The following is a 19,763-nucleotide window of genomic DNA, read 5'->3' on the forward strand; positions in this document are numbered from 1 at the left end:
TTATCATTCAAAGTTGTGGTTTGGTTTTACATGGAACCTTTGAAAATTCAGCCAAAAAGACACGCAAGTATGAACATTCTGAAGTTTCTCTTCATTTTGATTTGTGCTTGTTTTTGGCTATAAAGAAGTTATAACAATGGTAGTAGCCTCCTCCAGTATTTGTCAGATGTGTGAAGTAATGATAGCTGTCTCAATAATGGTTTTATTTTTTAGATTGTTACTATAGGTAAGTTAGTCCTTACTGCAAATGTGCATTTTTAATGAGTTTTTCACATAACTTTTCTGTAATTTAAAACTGCGACAGTTTGCTCGGTCAGTAGAGGTGGGGTCTGGCTGCGGACGAGGGGTCGGTCCAGCTTGGGACGAGGGGTCGGTCCAGCTTGGGACGAGGGGTCAGTCCGGCAGCAAACGAGGGGTCGGTCTCACAGAGGTTGCGCGGTTCGGCTGACGGGGTTGCCGAGCGAAGCCGGCGATGAGGGGGTCGCCCGGAGAAGCAGGCGATGAACTGGGGACAAGGGAGGCCAGGCCCTTGTCGGGGGCTCTCAGGACTGGAGGGCGCACGGCAGAAGAAATACCGCGGAGACAAGGTAAACACGCAAGTCCAACTTTATTGAGGGAGAGGCAACAGTTTTATAGGGGCTGGGGAAGGCTGATTGGTTGAAGCCATGCCCTGTTCTGATTGGTTGCCGGAGAAAGGTCAGTGGGAGGTACTGGATGGGGGAGGGGTGGTGATTAGGGATTGGCTGTTGCTGTTGCTGGGGGAAGTGGCAGGGTTTAGTGATTGGTGGCTGCTGTTGCTGGGGTAGAGGGCAGACTTGAGTTTCCCACCTTGTGCCTGGCTGTTGCTGCTGTGGGGGGGGGGAAGGGCAGACTGGAATTTTCCGCCCTGCGCCTGCGCAGGGAGAAAGAAGAAGAAGGGTGTTGCCTCATAAGGCATCGTGTGGCGCCATCCGGGAGGAGGGGCGGCCGCGGAAGCATGGCTGCCGAGAAGGGGAGACCCGAGGGCACTCTGCGCCCATGCCGAGCTCCCTTCAGGGGTGGCGGTGAATCCGACCAGCCACCCTATTATGGGGGCAGCGGCTTGGAATTGGGCCTACTGTGGCCGCTCCCCCGCCAGGCCAGCAAACCACACTTCAACCCGAGGGGTGACCGCATAAAACCTCTTTAAAAATAATGTTTATTGTATTTCTTATAAAAATAGCACTTCTAATGTTGGTCTTTTCCTTGTTTCATAGAAGAGGGTGTCATTTTACAGCTGAGCACCCGGTGATTAACACAGCACAGATAAAGTAGATGTGATGTGCTGAAAGCTAAGTGGCACAAAAATTCAAGAAAAAGTAGATCCTGCTGTGAAAAAAACTGAAGGCATGGCCACCAAAGGTGAGTGGAGATGACTAATTAAATGTAGTACCATGAAATAAGGTGCTTTGCATACTTTACGTTATGAAAGTATCTTTAAAAAAAATAAAGAATTAGGGGTGAACAGTGAGCAGAAAAAGAAGCTTGATTTATCAGAAGACTAAATTGTGTGTCCGGAATTTACACCTGTACACAATGCGCATAAGAGGAGAAATTCCCTTGATGAGGGATGCTAAGAGAAGAGGAAGAAAACCGGCAAACATTCTTCTGAGATGTAGGGAAGAGTGGGTCTGGACCATAAAAATGTGTTACTTGAGATGTGGTAATGCATGTAAAATCAGAAAATCAGGTACCAGAAAAATACCATGGTAATATTACATACTCCTACCATTTATTGAACAATTTTTATTAAGTTATGCATTCTGAAATATTATCTTGCTTAATGTTCCTAATAAATATAGGAGGTGGATATTATTTTTCTGGTTTAACAGATGATGAAATTGAGATGAAAGGACCTAAAACATGAGTAACTTGGACAAGTAAAAGTGCTGTTAAGTGGCCAGGCCATATCTAATCCTAAAACCGATGAAATTACTGACCTCACAGATATAGAGAATCGTGGGTTTCAATGAGAGCTTAAGCAAGCAAGGGAAAGGTCCCATTCTTTCACCCTGATCCCTTTCATGACGTACAGGCTGACTAGAGCTTCCTATTCTTCTCTTATTTCCTACTTGGCAAAGATGACCATTTGTTTGCAGGCTCAGTGTTGGCTGTGAATCTCCAGATGGTGGAGAAAGGGCTGAACCTAGGTCTGTAATCCCCACTTTCCCACTGGTGCTGCAGCTGCAATTGGAGGCAGTTGCTAACCAAACGGCTTGGCATCAGCTGCAGCTGCAAGCCTTGCATATATGAGATGGGATGGCCCATGTGTCCAATCAGGGGGCCTGGGTGATAGGCATCACAGTTGGGAGCTGAAAGTAGAACAGGTGTTTAAGATAATCAGTCTAAGTTCTTTCTCTGATAAACTCTCTCCAGAACACCCTTCTTTTTCCTTCCTGCTGTGGTAGCACCCTGATCCTCAATATCTAGGCAAAAATTACAGGCACCACTGTGTGAAGATATCACCTTTCATGTGGCTCCTGGAGATACTGATGAAAGGTGCCCAGACTGAATACAGATGCGTAGAAAATCACTGACTTGAGTCTAGAGGGTCTTAGAGTTGCAGATGCAGGCACACCTATTTTTAAAATTATTATTATTATGAAACCAAAGCTACTATTCTTAAGAGAATGTTCTAAACAGGAGGTAAGGGATGAGAGAAAAGGAATTGTGGATTTCTACCTATAGGAATAAAAGAAAAGGGGAAGAAGAAGATGGCCCTCCAGACTTTTTTTTAAATTAAAGGACTTATGGAAATGGGATCCAGGATCTCATGCCAGGTATGTGCTCAACCACTGAGCTAATCCCACCCCACCCTCTACCCTTTGGGAGTTCTTGAAAATTGACTTGGGTGACTCTAGATCATAGTATATGAAGTTTTCATGGTTCTGAAACCTTTGGAACATCCTCATATGTGGATCTTGTGACCATCCCTCCAACTATCCACATCCACATACTTTTTTGCTACATGGTGGTTACTAGCCCCATAAATACTGCAGTACAGCTCTCAGTTGCTTACTGGGTCCTTACGGGCTGAATGGGATTTGGAAGCAGAATCTGAGGTTCATTACATGGGTTAACACAAGGCTCAATTCTTATGTACACAAACCTCCAATGATTTCTTGAGCAGTACCCCCTAATCAACTATATTTACACTTCAACACAGAAATGACTGCACAGTCTCAGAACATGGAACAAATAGCCACATATAACTTGTGGTCAGGTTTAGAGGGAGGTTGATCCCAAGAGAGTGTACCCCATTGTCATAATAGGATGCTTCTCTCCTCCCCTTAATCCCCCAATGCTCATGAAAATTTGTTGAATGCTTTCTTAGAATTGTTTGTTACGATTTCATCTTCCTGGTACACATTATATCAGACTCTCATCATTGATACCTGGATTCATGCAATCTTCTGCTTTCTCAGAAGCTACCTTCTCCACACTTCAAATGTCTCACCAGCCTATTACCCTAAGACCTTATTCTTATCATGTTGCTATGCTACTTGTGAAAGCTCAACTCCATGCCTGCTACATAGAAACGCTCCATGCTTCCTTTATAGTTCTTCCAAATTCTGTCCCCACTTACCCTAACCAAAATTGCTTCCCAAGACTACTGAATACAAATTCCCCTCTATACTCACTGCCTATGGGCCTTCTACCTTCCCTTTCTTTGTATATAAGCTCTTCTCTTGGCCTGCCATGCTCTCCATATTTCCACTGTTCTGAAAAATTTGATATCCTTGGTAACTTTTAAAGATAATTCATGTTGAGCTAAATAGTATAACATCTTTACAAAACAAACCTGCTTGAGAAGGATTTACTAAACACAGAAGGGATGATCTTAAAGCTGGAAGGACTGAGTGGCTCCAGAAGAGCAGGAATCCCATTCCCACCTGATTTCTCGGGGAGCTGATGCCAGGCTCAACCTCTGCCCTAAGCAGATATCATAGTGTTTCCTGGTCTAGATGAGAATATACACTGAGACTAGAATGATGGGTGCAGGCTACAAACCCACATATAGGAATAAATCCATCAGAGTCCATAGAGGACAAGATCTTGTCCATTGATGGAGATGGTGTGGTGCAAAAGCCCTGGCTCTGCCTTCAGGGAAATCTGCCAACATGAACCATGTAATGGTGATTATTTTCTGGGACTCTGACAGCTGTTTAGCCAGGACTGGAAAACTGAGTAAGCAAAGACAGGGATTCAGGACCAAGTACACTTGGAAACATCTCCAGGCATATACATAAGACTGTCAGTCTTCTTGGAGGATCAAAGATACTGTGCAGAAAAATTTGTAAGAAAATTGAAAAGAGACAAGCATTCTTGTCTTAAGAAGATGGTCAGAAAGATGCTAATGTTTATGTGGTGTAACTGTAGCAAAGAATTTGCCATGAAACTCTCACATCCCTTGCTCTGACCTTCATTGGTTCCAACAGCCTTTGTTTACAAGACAGCACCAGCATGACAGAGAAGTTGCTGGAGAAGCAAGAAGAGTACAAAGATACCTGACTCACCTTATGCCTGTACTTAAAACACAGTCCTAGAACCTGATTCAAACCAAGATGGGAATAAGCAGCCTGTGGCCAAAGATGATTTAACATCTTTGTAACAAAGGCGGTAAGCACATGGAAAAGAGAAGCTGCCTGGGAGACCTGTTTTCAATTTGTTCTCTACAAGGGACTACTCACTGGCTGCACTCAGAGGAGAGCAGACTTCCTGCTCATCAGACATGAAGGTGGTGCTGCTGGGAGGCTGGTGAGCATCAGGAAAGTCAAGGCAATGGAAAGGAGTCAAATTGTCTTCATCAAGTTTGTCCTCTTCAGTTTCATTCATTCCCTCCACTTCTTGCTGCTCCATAAAAAGCCTGCTGGGGTGTGTCCAGGAGAAAATTAAACCAAGAGGAGAACCAAGCCACAGCGCCACACTGGCCCTGAATGGAAGACTAAGGGAGGGTCACAGAAGGTAAAACAGTCATATCCCCCAAAAATAAACAATCCCATTAAACCTGGGGCTGATTGCTGTGGGGACAGGAAAGAGGGAATGACAGACCTCATTGATTCAACTATACAGCCATATATGCTGGAATCATGAAGCACAGCACACATGGAAAGCCAGAAGCATGGCTTCAAACCTTGTGCATAAATTTCTCTTAATTCTATATGCAAAAGCCCAGTAAATACAGTTGCTAGATGCCTTGTAATTCCCTATGATCTTGTGCATTATAGATATCTTTCACTCAATAATGTGATAATATATGATTTTTTTCCTACTTCCTTTGGTTGCTAAGAAATTACTGCCGACAAGCTAAGGTTGAAATGCATCTCATGCTAGTATTATCAAAAACAGAGAGAAGAGGTGATTCCTAGAGTTCAGGAAATCCCTGAGATATTTTAGTTCCCTGACAGAAAGGTGGACTGACAGCAAAGTTAAATGAATGCACGTAACACACAGGGCAATGGGTGATCAATGGATTATCCATCATCCAATGGATGATCAGATATTCTCTAGTACATCCTAACAAATACCTTTTGCACCTTCTTTCCTCCCAAATTCCTCAAACCAATAAACAACAGTACAGTTCCTTTTCTACAGACAATATTTCCCACTGATTTTTAATAAGATTTATTTATTTATCCCCCCTTTGTTTATGTGCTCGCTGTCTTCCCTATGCATCCACCTTCTGCACCTTCTTCCATGTCCACCTGCCCTCTCCTTAGGCATCACTGGGAACTGATTCTGGAACCTTCTGGAGTAACAGAGAGGCTCTCAATCTCTTGTGATTCCTCAGCTATCTGGTCTGCTAAGTCTCCCATTTTTTTCCTCTGTGTCTCTTTTTGTTGTGTCCTCCTGCTGCTCCAGCTCTCCGCACTGGCCACCACTCCTGTGAGGGTCAGCATTCCCTGTGGCAGCACTCTACATGGGCCACCTCTCCATGAAGGCCAGCTTCCTTCACCAGGAGGCCCCATGAATTGAACCCTGGACTCCCCATATGGTAGAATGGGGCCCAATCATTTGAGCCACATCCACATCCCATTCCCACCTATTCTTAAAAGCTATTTAGTGCTCTACTACCTCTATTTTCATGCAAATCAAACACTTCTAAAATATTTAGAAAGACTAGTTATTTCAAAAAAGAACTTACTTGTCCTTTACATAAATAGTATTGTTATATAAAACTGCACACACATAACAATGGTTGTTCTCTGACCATCAGTCTACCATAGATCATGAATCTATAATCTGTCTAAGCATTACCATCTTGGCCTCAAACCATCCTCTTCTCACTCCTTTTTCTCCACCACCAATTCAGGGGACAAGTGCGGGCAAGTGTAATGATGAGAGGTGGGTGAACAAAGTCAGACCCAAAAGTCATGTCCAGAAGAAAAGCTTTCCATTGAATTTCCACACAAAGTATACAAAACATGCTCATTTTACTAACTCAACTTCCTCATACACTGGCAACCTCTCTAACATCTAGAGGACTAGGTATGGTAAGTTAGGATGTGTTTGTCCATTATATGCACTAGATACACAGACCAGTGAAAAATCAAATGCATGAATGTAGGGACACTGGTTAACCGTGTCTCTTATAATCACACTAGCATAGAGCCCTTGGCGTGTCCTTCTCCCTCCTCCCCAAATCAGTGCACAAAACATGTACTACCCAGAGAGGAGCTTCAGTCATTCCAAAAAACCCCACAATAGTTCATATGAATTTTAATAAAAAGATATTTAGAAAATGTGCTCTTTTACTAACTCTACTTTTAACAAATCAGGCACCTCAGAACATAAAGGAAGAAGAGATAATTTTTAAAAAATTACTCACCATCCAGACCCATCAAGGCCTTTGCAGTCTTTGCTAGAGGGCCTGAAAACACAGCCACCCTCTGTTTTCCACTGTGCTTCTGCCAGAACTTGTGCATGGTATACGTTAAAGGAGCTTGCTTTCTGTCTGCTGTCATCTCCCCCATTGACCCACATCCTTCCCCAGTGGTGGAACCAGCTCAGATGTACCTTTTACCTAGGAGGAGGTTAAGGAGAAGCCTAAGGAAGTCTGCATGAGGTAGGTCAAATATTACACTTAATTTAGCTACATGGTGTAACATCATAACCCACACTAAAGCCCCAGGGGGGAATTATGCATTGCCAAACATATAGATACAGATACGGTGCTTTTTCTTTTCTTTTCTTTTTTTAAGATTTATTTATTTATTTAATTCCCCCCCTCCCCAGGTTGTCTGTTCTCTATGTCTATTTGCTGTGTCTTGTTTCTTTGTCCGCTTCTGTTGTCGTCAGTGGCACGGGAAGTGTGGGCGGTGCCATTCCTGGGCAGGCTGCACTTACTTTCGTGCTGGGCGGCTCTCCTTATGGGCGCACTCCTTGTGTGTGGGATTCCCCTACGCGGGGGACACCCCTGTATGGCAGGGCACTCCTTGTGCACATCAGCACTGCGCATGGGCCAGCTCCACACGGGTCAAGGAGGCCCGGGGTTTGAACCGCAGACCTCCCATGTGGTAAATGGACGCCCTAACCACTGGGCCAAGTCCGTTTCCCATGGTGCTTTTTCTATTGATGTCCAATTCTTTGGTATAAGTATGTTTAGCCCTGGGTTAGGGACCATGTGATCAGACAAAATGAAAGAAACTTTTGTGAAGTGGGAAAGCTAAGAAATTATCTGTTATACTGGGTTGTACAACTGAATTGTCCTTTTTGCCCACATTTTCACTTCCCAAACTTAGAGAAAATTCCAGAAGAGTCCCTATGTTACTTGCCATCAATTCAATCTGAGGATACAAAATAATTTAAACTAATCAACCAGCCTTACACATTTTCCCCATCCCCTGTTGGATGCTGTACAAGGAGGGTGATAAGTAATGTGATATGTCTGTGTAATAGTAGATTTCCTGGTCTATTTGTGTGCTAAGAGTATCATCATTAGTGTGCTTGTCTACCTGTACCACACACAAGGAAACCCAACAAACCTTAACAATATAGGGTCTCTGGGTTGGGAACATTCAACAATCACTAAAATCCTCTCAGTGCTCAGATTGGCTCTTAGTCTGGCAGGATCCTTGATAGTCAAATACCCCTATTTCTTTTGTAGTTGTAACTCTAGATTACTGATACAGACAGTTTATGATAGCCAAAGAAAAAACACAAAACAGCACTATTCTCCCATTGGCAAAAAGAAGTACTAACCTACGTAACAGTCTGATTCTGCCCCTATGCCGCATACATGGGTTTCCTAGTTCCGGCTGTGTGCAAGCCTTCCTTTCCATCCTCCCAGAAGAAGACCCTCTAGCAGCTCAGCCACATCAACAGGGAGCCCTCTTACCCTCTGCTCATCTTCCCCGGTTTTGGGTTTTGCTTCTGAGGACTCTGCTTTTGGGGTACTGGAGCCAGTTTGCTCTACCTCATCCAGAATAACCTGGGAGCGTGTGACCACCAAAACCCATTTATGCCACTCCCCAACAATCACTAACTGGGGCAAACATAGGAAATCTCCTTTTCCCAGACTGGAGCAGAATGACTCTTAGACATAACTTACACTCCATATTCTCCTGCAGGATGAACCTCCCCTGATGGACTTTGCTTGATACCACACCATACCCAGGAAATGATTCAAAATGGCTTGAGACCTAAATGTAAGAGTTACAGTTTTAAAACTTGAAGAAGCATAGATAGGATAAAATCTGTGTGACTTTGAATTAGGCAAGAGTTCTAAGACAGCACACCCAAAGCATGAGCTATTAAAAAACTAATAAATTATACTTCATTAAAATTAAACTTTTTGAGTTTCAAAAGTCACCATTAAGAAAATGAAAAGAGAAGCGAGAAATTAGAGGATAATATTTGCAAATCATGTTTCTGATAAAGGGCTTGCATTCACACTATAAAAAGAACTCTTTTAATTTAATAATAAAAAATCCCAATCTTTAAAACCAGAAATAGACTTGAATAGACAGTTACCATAGGATACATATAAGTGATTCCTAAGCATTTGAAAATGTTCTCAGTATCATTAGCTATTAGGGAATTTCATATTAAATCCACAGAGAGGTGCCACTTCACACGACTCCTTTGGCTCTGTGCAAAAGATAAATACAGAGAGCTGCTGAAGAAGTGGAGAAACTGGAAGCCTCCTGCACTGCTGGTGGGAATATAAAATGGTGCAACCAGATTGGCAGTTAGTGTGACCTTTGCTTAGAAAGTTAAACTTAACCTTTCTACATGACCTAGGGAGTCCACTCCTCGAAATCAAGTGAATTGTAAAAGTATGTCTAAAAAGATGTGTGCAGGAATGTTCAAGACTTTGTTAGTTATAATAGTCAAAAGATGGAAACAATTCAAATTCCCATCAACTGGGGAATGGATATACAAAATGTGAGGCATCATCAGAGTGGAATTCTATTAAGCAATAAAAAAACAAAGGAATCTGATAAATGCCACAATACAGATCAACCTCAAAAGCGTTAGGCTGATGAAAGAAGCCAGTCAAAAAGAGTACCTATGGTCTGATTCCATCTGCATGAATTGCTCAGAAAAGAACATTTATAGGATCAGAAAGCAAATTCATGGTTGCTTGGGGCTGAGAGATAGTGCAGAGATTGATTGCAAAGGGGCTAGAGGGAATTTGGAAGATCCAAGAACATGTTCTAAAACTGGATTATGTTTATGGCTGTACAATTGTATAAATGTATTAGAAATCATTGAATTGTGGATTTAGAATGGGTGAGTTTTATTATCTGTAAGTTAGGTAGGGATGAAAGACTTTGATAAACTATGAAGAGCTCGCATGCCTGGTGCCCTGGGTGGCTGAACCACCAACCTGTCAGTTAATAGCTGAGGCCAAAGCCAATGGCCTGGAGAGACACACCTTGAATATTCATGTCATGGTGGAGAACTTTCCCCCCACCCCTTCGGTGCTCTGCTGAGCACACATCTGGCATGAGAGACTTTGAGTCAAGACCCTGAGTGTTTTGAGTCAAAGCCAGATGCTCTGTCTTCCCACCTGCCCCCCACCACCTAGAGCCCACCTGGCTCCTGCAGTCTCTCGGGCTGAAATAACCTGTTCCCATTCCTCAGGCTGCTTCACCCTTGGAGCTAACCAGGATTCCCTAGCCGACCTGGGGTGAGGAACTTGGCCTGGAAGAGGGCAGAGTCAGGCAACTGACTAGTCCTGTGGTGAAAACTATCGATATTTCAACTCCCCTAAGGGAGGTGTGCACTAGGAAGGGCTTAATAAGCCTCCAAGAGCCTGTTTAGGATCCCCTGGAAGGAGCGGTGGTCTGGAAGAGGGTTGAGAGTCATTTTTCTGTGGTGAGTTCTGTCACCAGGGCCCCATTTGTATTTCCAATGGGAACTCAACCTGACAGAGGTGAGGGGTGATTTCCTCACACAGGTTATTGCATCCTGCTCCCTGGGAGAGAGAGGAATAAGAAGTGAAACAGGGCTGGACAGACTCCTAATCAGCAGGAATCCATCCAAGTGTAGAGTCAAACCTGCTCAAGAGGAAAAGTGACTGGAGGGCTTTCTGAAGAGCTAACTGACCCAAGAGCAAGTTTAGCTCAGTGAAGGAGTGTCTGCCTTGAATATATGAGATCCCTAGGTCACTTCCCAGCTGCTCTTAGAGCAGCGATCCACTGGGATATCAAACATCCAGCGGATCCTTCAGGACAGGGAACACATAATTATTAGTTTTGTGTTAGCTTCTCTTGGGTCTCTTATTTTCCCTTAAAAAAAAAAAAAAAGGTTACTTTAAAAAAAAAATTAGTTTACTCTGTAAAACACAGTTCAAAACCTGCACAGGGAAGGCTGCAAGGTACGTGATTGATGAACACCTTCAGCCTTTGAAGCTCCACAGGGGCCTAAGAGGGAAGGTTGTTCTTCCTTAGCTTTTGCTTGACTGCTTGCCTGTGTACATGTTTGTTTGTTTTTGTTTCCTTGTTTTTCTTTCCTCTCCCTTCCTGATCCCCCTTTTGTAAAATTAATTGCACCTGCCTTCTTTCTTGTTTGCTGTGTTTACTCTTCCTAGATTTCCCCTTTAATGTGTATACCAATTTTTCTTACCAATGCTATCTATTTTCCTTCCTTCATCTTTCTATCACCTGCTTTCAGTTGTTGTTTTTCCATTCCACCTCTCTGTGTTTAGTCCTCAAATTTTCTGGTTTTTATTTCTAGCTCATCTATTCTGTTTTCATTTATTAACTTTTTTTACCTTTGCCCATTCATTTTTCTTTCCCTCTCTACCTATAATTCTGGCCTTTTAATTCATTCTATATATATTTCACTATTTGGTTTCCCATTTCATTGTAGGTACTCCACTTTATTATTCCTATTACACGACACTGCTTACATGAGTTAAATAGTTATTTTCCTAGGTCTTATACAGGTCCTCTTCTAATTCTTACTATTATTATTAATATTATCTTTTTACATTCTTTACCTCATTCACTTTCTCTGCGCCTAAACTTTTTCTTTCAGGGTTACATAGAATTTTTTAGTTTATTTATTTCTCCCCTCTCCCTCCATTATCTGCTCTATGTCCATGTGCTGTGTGTTCTTCTGTGCCTGCTTGCATTCTCATTACGTGGCTCTGGGAACCAAACCTGGGGACTTCCAGAGTGGGAGAGAGGTGATCATTCTCTTATACCATCTCAGTTCCCTATTTCAGGGGAACATAGAAATCAGCAAGAAAATAGAACAAGAAGAAGGAATATCAATGAGAAAAATTAACATTCACACAAAAACAGCAACTAAATAAAGTCTTAGAGCAGAGAGATAAGCTAATCAATGGAATAAACCCATCAAGATAAAAAGATGACCAAACAGCAACAAAAATTATGAGCCATACCAAGAAAGAGGAAGACATCGTCCAGTACAAAGAACAAACTATAAACTGGGAAGAGATGCAGAACATCAAACAACTAATCAAGGCTGTTCAAATAAATATCATGGACCAACTTAATGAAGTGAAGGAAGAGATGAAGGATCTTAAGAAGATACTGGGAGAACATACTTAAGAAATTGTAAGTATAGATAAAAAGATGACGGATACGATGGTGAAGACAGGCACAATCCAAGAAATAAAAAAAAATACACTAGAAGCATACAACAGCAGATTTGAATCAGCAGAGGAAGAAATTAGTGATGTGGAAGACAGTACATCTGAAATCAAAGTGATAGTAGAACAGATACATAAAAAGAGAAAAAGCCCAGGAAGGTCCTAAGGATTTGAACTACAACACAAAATGCAGAAATATACACAATATAGGCATCCCAGAGGAGAAGAGCAGGGAAAGGGGCAGAGAAGTCTTGGAAGAAATAATGGCTGAAAACATCCCAGTCCTATGGAGGGAGATGAATATACATGTCTAGGAAGTGCAACCACCCCAAACAGTATAAATCCCAAAAGGCCTACTCTAACACATACACTTGAGGGCAGCAAGAGAAAAGAAAACCATCACATAAAAGGAAAGTTCAATAAGATGAAGTACTGATTTCTCATCTGAAACCATGAAGGAAAGAAAGCAGTGGTATGATATAGTTAAGATACTAAAAAAACTAAACAAAACAAAACTTCTGGCCAAGAATTCTCTATCCAGCAAAGCTGGCATTCAAAGAAGATGAAGAGTTCAATATATTCACAGGTAAACAGAAATGAAGAGAGTATGCCAACAAGAAATCTGCTCTTCAAGAAATATTAAAGAGAATTCTGCAGGTTGAAAGGAAGAAACAGAAGAGAGAGCTGTAGGAGAATGTAAGAAAAACTAAAAGGACAAAAAGAGAAATAAAAACAACATATGACATACATAAACCCATAGAAAATATGGCTAATGTAAGTAATTCCTTGCAAGTAATAAGACTGAATGATAATGGACTAAACTCAGCAGACAAGAGACACAGATTGGCAGAATGGATAAGGAAATGTGACCCATCCATATGCTGTCTACAAGAAACCCACCTTACACCCAGGGATTCAAGGAAACTGAAGGTGAATGACTGGAAAACAATCTTATCAGCAAATAATAACCAAAATAGGATGGGAGTAGCTATACTAATATTGGACAAAATAGATTTTAAATGCAAAAGTATTGTAAGAGACAAAGACAGACACTATATATTAGTAAAAGGGGTAATATTTCAAGAGGAAACAACAATCATAATTATTTATGCCCCTAACCAAGGCACCTCAACATACATAAGGCAAACACTGGAAAACCTAAGTGGAGAAATTGGTGCCAGTACAATTATAGTGGGGAACTTTAATACACTATTATCATGATTAGACAGAACATCTTGACAGAGAATCAATACAGAAACAAAGACTCTGAATAATACATTTGAGGATCTTGACCTAATAGACATATACAGATTACTACACCTAAATACAGTGGGATAAAATTCTTCTCAAGTGCACATGGATCATTCTCCAAGACAGACTGTATGCTAGGTCACAGAAGAATTCTCAGTGAACTCAGGAAGATTGAAATCATACGAAGTAATTTCTCTGATCACAAAGGAATGAAGCTGGAATTAAGGAAGGACCAAAAAACTATATTAGGCACAAAGATATGGAAGTTAAACAACACACTCTTAGACAAACAGCGGGTCAAAGGGGAAATTTCAAAAGAAATCAGTAACTACCTTCAAACAAAGGAAATTGACAACACAACATATCAAAACCTATGTGATGGAGCAAAAGCTGTAAAAATTCATAGCCATAAATGCACATTAAAAAAAGAAGAAAGAAAGAAAATCAAATGCACTACGTACCTTGAGGAATTAAAAAATACAACAAACTAACTCTAAAGGAAGTAGAAAGAAGGAAAAAACAAAGATTAGAGCAGAACTAAATAAAATAGAAAATAAGAAAGGACTAGAAAAAATAAATGAAACCAAAAGCTTGTTCTTGGAGAAAACCAACAAAATAGAAAAACCCTTAGTTAAACTAACCAAGAAAAGAGAAGATGCAAATACACAGAATAAAAAATGAGGAAGGTGATTTCACAACTAACCACACAGAAATAAAGAGTATCATAAGAGGTTACTCTGAAAAATCATAAGCCAAGAAGAAGGATAATTTTCAGGAAATAGTCAAATTCCTATAAAACACACAAACAGCCTACATTGAAGAAAGAAGAAATTGATAAATTCAACAAACAAATAGCAAGTAAAGAGATGGAATCAGTCATCAAAAACCTCCCAACTAAGAAGAACCCAGGACCAGATAGGTTCACATCTGAATTCTACAAAACATTCTGGAAAGAACTAACACCAGTCCTGCTTAAACTTTTCCAAAGAAATAGAAGTAGATGGAACGTTGCAAACTCATGCTATGATGCCAACATTACCCTAATACCAAAGCCAAACAAAGATACCACAATAAAGGAAAATTGCAGCGCAATAAGATACCACAATAAAGGAAAATTGCAGCGCAATCTCTCGAATGAACCTAGATGCTAATATTCTCAACAAAATACTTGCAAATCGTATCCAACAACACATCAAACAAATTATACACCATGACCAAGTGGGTTTCATTCCAGGTGTGCAAGGATGGTTCAATATAAGAAAATCAATCAATGTAATACTGCACATACACTGATCAAAATAAAAGAATCACATGATCATCTCTATAGATAAAGAAAAAGCATTCAACCAAATACAGCACCCTTTCCTGATTAAAAACACTGCAGAAGATAGGAATACTAGCAAACTTTCTGACCATGATAAAGGATATACAAAAAACACACAGCTAACATCATACACAATGGTGAAATCCTAAAGGCTTTCACTCTAAGATTGGATACAAGACAAAGATGCCCACTATCATTGCTCCTAGTCCTTTCTTGAGCACTGTGGCAAGAACAAGATATGAAAGTCTTCCAAATTGGAAAGGAAGAACAAAAAGTCTCACTATTTGCAAACAATATGATCCCATACATAGAAAACCCTGAGAAATCTACAACAAAGCTTCTAGCGCTTATGAATGAGTTCAGTAAAGTTGCAGGTTATAAAATGACTGTGAAAAGTCAAATGCATTTCTATACACCAGTAATAAACAATCTGATGAGGAAATCAATAAAAAAATACCTTTTACAAAAGTAACTAAGAAAATCAAATACCAAGGAATAAATTTAATGAAAAGATGTAAATGACTTATACAAAGAAAAATATATAACACTGTTAAAGGAAATCAAAGAAGACATAAATAAATGGAAGAATATTCCCTGTTCAAGGATGGGAAGAATAATATCATTAAGATGTCTATCTCCCCAACCTAATCTAAAGATGTTTCCAACTCCCATAAAAATCAACACAGGAGTTTTTACTGAATTGGAAAAACTTACTGTAAGAGTTTGATATGAAATCCAAAAATAAATATTATATTTGTAATCTAATATGTGCCTGGGCATGACTGAGTTATAATTAGGGCATAGGAGTGGGGATTCACAGATAAAAGGCATGGCAAAGAACAGAGTTGAGGGATTTTGATGTTGGAATTTGATGCTGAAGACTTAAGCTGGAACCCCAGGAAGAGAGAAACCCTGAACGCAGACAGAAGCAAGACCCTAGAAGGGGGGAACCCGGGAAACTTGTACCCCTGCAGATGTTGGCAGCCATCTTGCTCCAATATGTGAAAATAGACTTTGGTGAGGGTAGGAATTCATGCTTTATGGCCTGGTATCTGTAAGCTCCTACCCCACATAAATACCCTTTCTAAAAACCAACAAATTTCTGGTATTTTGCATCAGCACCCCTTTGGCTGACTAATATACTAAGTATGAAATTTATGTGGAGGGGCAAGAGGCCCTGAATAGTCATATACATGTTGAAAAAGAAAAATGTAATTGGAGGAATCACACTACCTGACTTTTTTTTTCTTTATTTTTTTAATATTATATTCAAAAAATATGAGGTCCCCATATACCCCCCACCCATTTCACCCCACTCCTGCCCCCTTAACAACAATGTCCTCCATCATCATGAGACATTCATTCTTTAAAACATACTATAAAACTACAGTGGTCAAAACTGCATAGTACTGACACAAGGATAGCCAATCTTGCCAATGAAAACAAATTTAGAGTTCTGATATAAATCCTTGCATATATAGCCATGTGATATTCAACAAGGCCACCAAGCAGACTCAACTAGGATAAAATGATCTCTTCAACAAATGGTGCTTGGAAAACTGGATATCCATATCCAAAAATCCACTCAAGATGGATCAAAGATCGAAATATAAGAACCAAGACCATAAAAACCTTGGAAGACAATGTTGGGAAGCATCTACAGGACCTTGTAATAGGAAGTGGCTTCATGAACATCACACCCAAAGCATGAGCAGCAAAAGAAAAAAATAGATAATTGGGACCTCCTCAGAATTAAAACCTTTTAAACATCAAAGGATTTTGCTAAGAAACTGAAAAGACAGCCTACACAGGGGAGAAAATATTTGGTAACCATATATCTGATAGGAGCCTATGATCCAGCATATATAAAGAAATCCTATATCTCAAAAATAAAAAGACAAAAAACCCATTCTTAAAAAATGGGCAAGTGATTTGAACAGACACTTCTCTGAAGAAGAACCACAAAGGCTAAAAGGCACAAGAAAAGGTCCTCAATATCTTATCAGGAAAATGCAAATCAAAACTACAATGAGATACCATCTTACACCAAATAGACTGGGAGAAGGTGTGGAGGAATGGGAACCCTCATGCACTGCTGGTGGGAATGTAGAATGGTCTAGACATTGTGGAAGTCAGTTTGGTCATTCCTCAAAGAATTAACTATAGTTCTGCCTTCTGCCCCAGCCATTCCACTGCTGGGTATACACCCAGAAGAATTGAAAGTAAAGATACAAACCGATATATACACACACCAATGTTCATAGTGGCATTATTCACTATTGCCAAAAGTTGGAATCAACCCAAATGCCCATCAACTGATGAATGGATAAACAAAATGTGGAATATACATACAATGTAATGTTACTCAACTATAAGAAGGAATATCCTAACACATGGATAACATGGATGAATCTTAAAAACCTTATGTTGAGTGAAGCAAGCCAGGCATTGAAGGACATACATTACATGACCTCTTTCATAGGAATTAAGCAAATTGAGCTGACTCAGAGAGCTGGAGTCTGGAGGACATACTCACAGGAAATAGAAAAGGAGAAGAAGGTTGTTACCCAATGCTCATACATGTGAAAACTATAAGTGGAAGTGAGTAGTTGTGCAGCGAAGGAATATGACAGAACTATAGTGATACTATTAGGTTGGGTGTTACAAGCTTGATAGGGGGACGGGTTGGGAGGATGGTATGGACAGTCCATGAAACTGGAAGAAAGATTGGGATAGGTAATAGGTGAACGCTGGGTTTTTTGTGTTTGTGTTGAAACTACAGCATTGAGAAAGCTCTTTTTTCAATATGACAAGGAAGGGTTACTGGTTAGTGTGTTGGGTGGGAGGGGGCATTTGGGAAAGGGCCCACCTGGGGCAGTCTTCTAGAGAATGTTTGAGTGATTGTTTTGTCATTGTGTGTTTTATCAGTGGGGGTAGACCCACATAATGACTGGGAAGGAGGTAGACTCCCATACTTCCCATACTGGGGAAGCCCGATATGATCTCAGACAGAGGGGATGGTGTCTCTCAAGAGCATGGGCAGTTCCTAATAAGGGAGGACACAATAGTGTGTGAAGCCCTCAACATTGTTGTAAGTATCTACAAATCTTGTCCTTTATGAGTGAAGCTTGGTGGTTGCTTTGAGCCCTGAGGGGTGGAGGAAAGCAGGAATACAGTAGATGGAAGAGAGGGTATTTAGGGAGCAAGGGAAGTGTTCTTCATGATCTTGCAATGGTGGATACAGGCTATGTTAAATTTCATAAAAAATTTATAAAAGTGTATGGTCTAAAATGTAAACCATATTGTAAACCATTGTCCATGGTTAGTAGCTATGCTTCAATATTTATACATTAATTGTAAAAATGTACCATGCACATGTCAAAAGTTTATTAATAGGGAAGGGGGGAAAGAGGGAAGATGTTGGGTAAATGAGAGCCCCCTATATATTTTTTTGAGATTACTGTGGCCTAAAACTACTTTGAAAACAAATTGAAAAGAAGTAAGACACTGGGGAAGAGATAGAAGAAAATGCCACTGTACATACAGGGCAACAGATATTACAGTGATGAATGGCAAAAGGTCAAAACAAATTTCATATCCTAAACTTTTTTACTTTATTTTAGTTTAGTTTTTCAAAATTAATATGTATTTTATTTCATATGTTTAAACCTATTATTAGTATTTCACTTTCCTATTAATTTAATTTAGCAATATTCTTGGATTCATTATTGAAGAAGTTTAGATCACTGAAGGGTTACCAGTTTGGCAGAAGGATTACTGGAATGGGTGTCAGTGATGGGGGATACAGGGAAGGAAGTTCACCTGAGCATACAGATAAAGTAGAAAAATATGTTCAAATGTTGATGGGGCATTGCCTCAGTGGGTAGAGATTCATACAACAACCAAAAGAATATTGAATTCCTGTCCTGAGGAGCTCTGCCACATTCTCTAATGGAACACCAACAATCCTGCAAGTTCAGGGGCAATGACTAGTGAAGAAAGATTGTCCATTTATGGGTCCTTGATATTGACAATGATGCTTATGGGCCTTTTGCTCTTGAAATTGTAAGTTAGCCTAGGGTTGTAGGGTGCCTAAGAGTTACCTTTTCACAGCCTTGATGCTGTGCAAATGAGGCCTCTCTCTAAGCCAAATTCAGTATATAAATGCATTACCTTTTCCCCATGATGGGACATGACTCCCAGGGATGAGCTTCTCTGGCACCAAGGGATTACTACCAAGCACCAGCAGATGATGTATCTGGGAAAACACCTTGAATAAAAGGGGGAAAAGGTAAAGACGAATGAGTTATATGGCTAAAGACTTCAAAGGGAGTCAGGAGTTCCTCAGAGAGTATAACACTTACGTATGTGTCAGCAGTTGTAGACAGGCAAAGTAGATAATACTCCAGGGCTCCTGAGGTCTCTGGACACACCTATGTCCTATGGCCATGACAGATAGCTCTAGAGTTTGGTGTCATGCCAATGGGCACTACTTTGGTGTTTGTGCTTCTGAGTGTGACAGAGTTGGATTCAGATGTGAATTCTCTACAAATGCCTCTTCTGTCTCTTTTATTTGAAACTATAGTTGGTGCTGGATTTGGTAGGTGTACATCCAAAAGACTTGAATTTCAGGGCTGTCCATGTGCCAGCTTGGCTCTGAGCCTCAGCAGAGTTGCAACACCTACTCTCCAGTTCATTGGACTCACCCAGGACAACAAACAAGGAGGTGAGGATGCACAACCACCACAACAAGGAGCTGAAAGAGTCTACAGCTGCAAGCAAGTGGGTTCCATTCATTGGATGTATAGGATTGAAACCTCTCAATAAGAGGTCGAATGGGCATCACCATCCCAGGATCCTAGGATTAGGGAATAAAATATGGCCTAGAGTAGACTCACTGGTATTCTATATTGACAATGTGATTCTAGCAATGGAATAAATTATATCATTAATGTGGAGAGAGTTGCCACTGGAGGTGCTGAGGTTAGGAAATGGGAAAAAGAAGTGTAAAATGGGGGCATTTTCAGGACTCAGAATTGTCCCGAATGACCTTGCAATGAAACATACTGACAATTATATATCCTGCCAGAAACTACAGAACTG

The 19,763-nt window shown here is 40.6% G+C and overlaps 1 long non-coding RNA gene across 1 annotated transcript; it reads right to left on the reverse strand.

Annotated features, from left to right (window-relative positions):
- Positions 1-6,871: 6,871 nt before the first annotated feature.
- Positions 6,872-18,915, reverse strand: LOC131273123 (uncharacterized). The gene is made up of 3 exons (XR_009180286.1): positions 18,834-18,915; positions 8,570-8,660; positions 6,872-7,042 (listed from the first exon to the last, which is right to left on the reverse strand). It is a non-coding gene; the product is annotated as an uncharacterized lncRNA (long non-coding RNA).
- Positions 18,916-19,763: the final 848 nt, after the last annotated feature.

Source organism: Dasypus novemcinctus, chromosome 13 (assembly GCF_030445035.2).
Source record: "Dasypus novemcinctus isolate mDasNov1 chromosome 13, mDasNov1.1.hap2, whole genome shotgun sequence".
Lineage (NCBI taxonomy): Eukaryota > Metazoa > Chordata > Mammalia > Cingulata > Dasypodidae > Dasypus > Dasypus novemcinctus.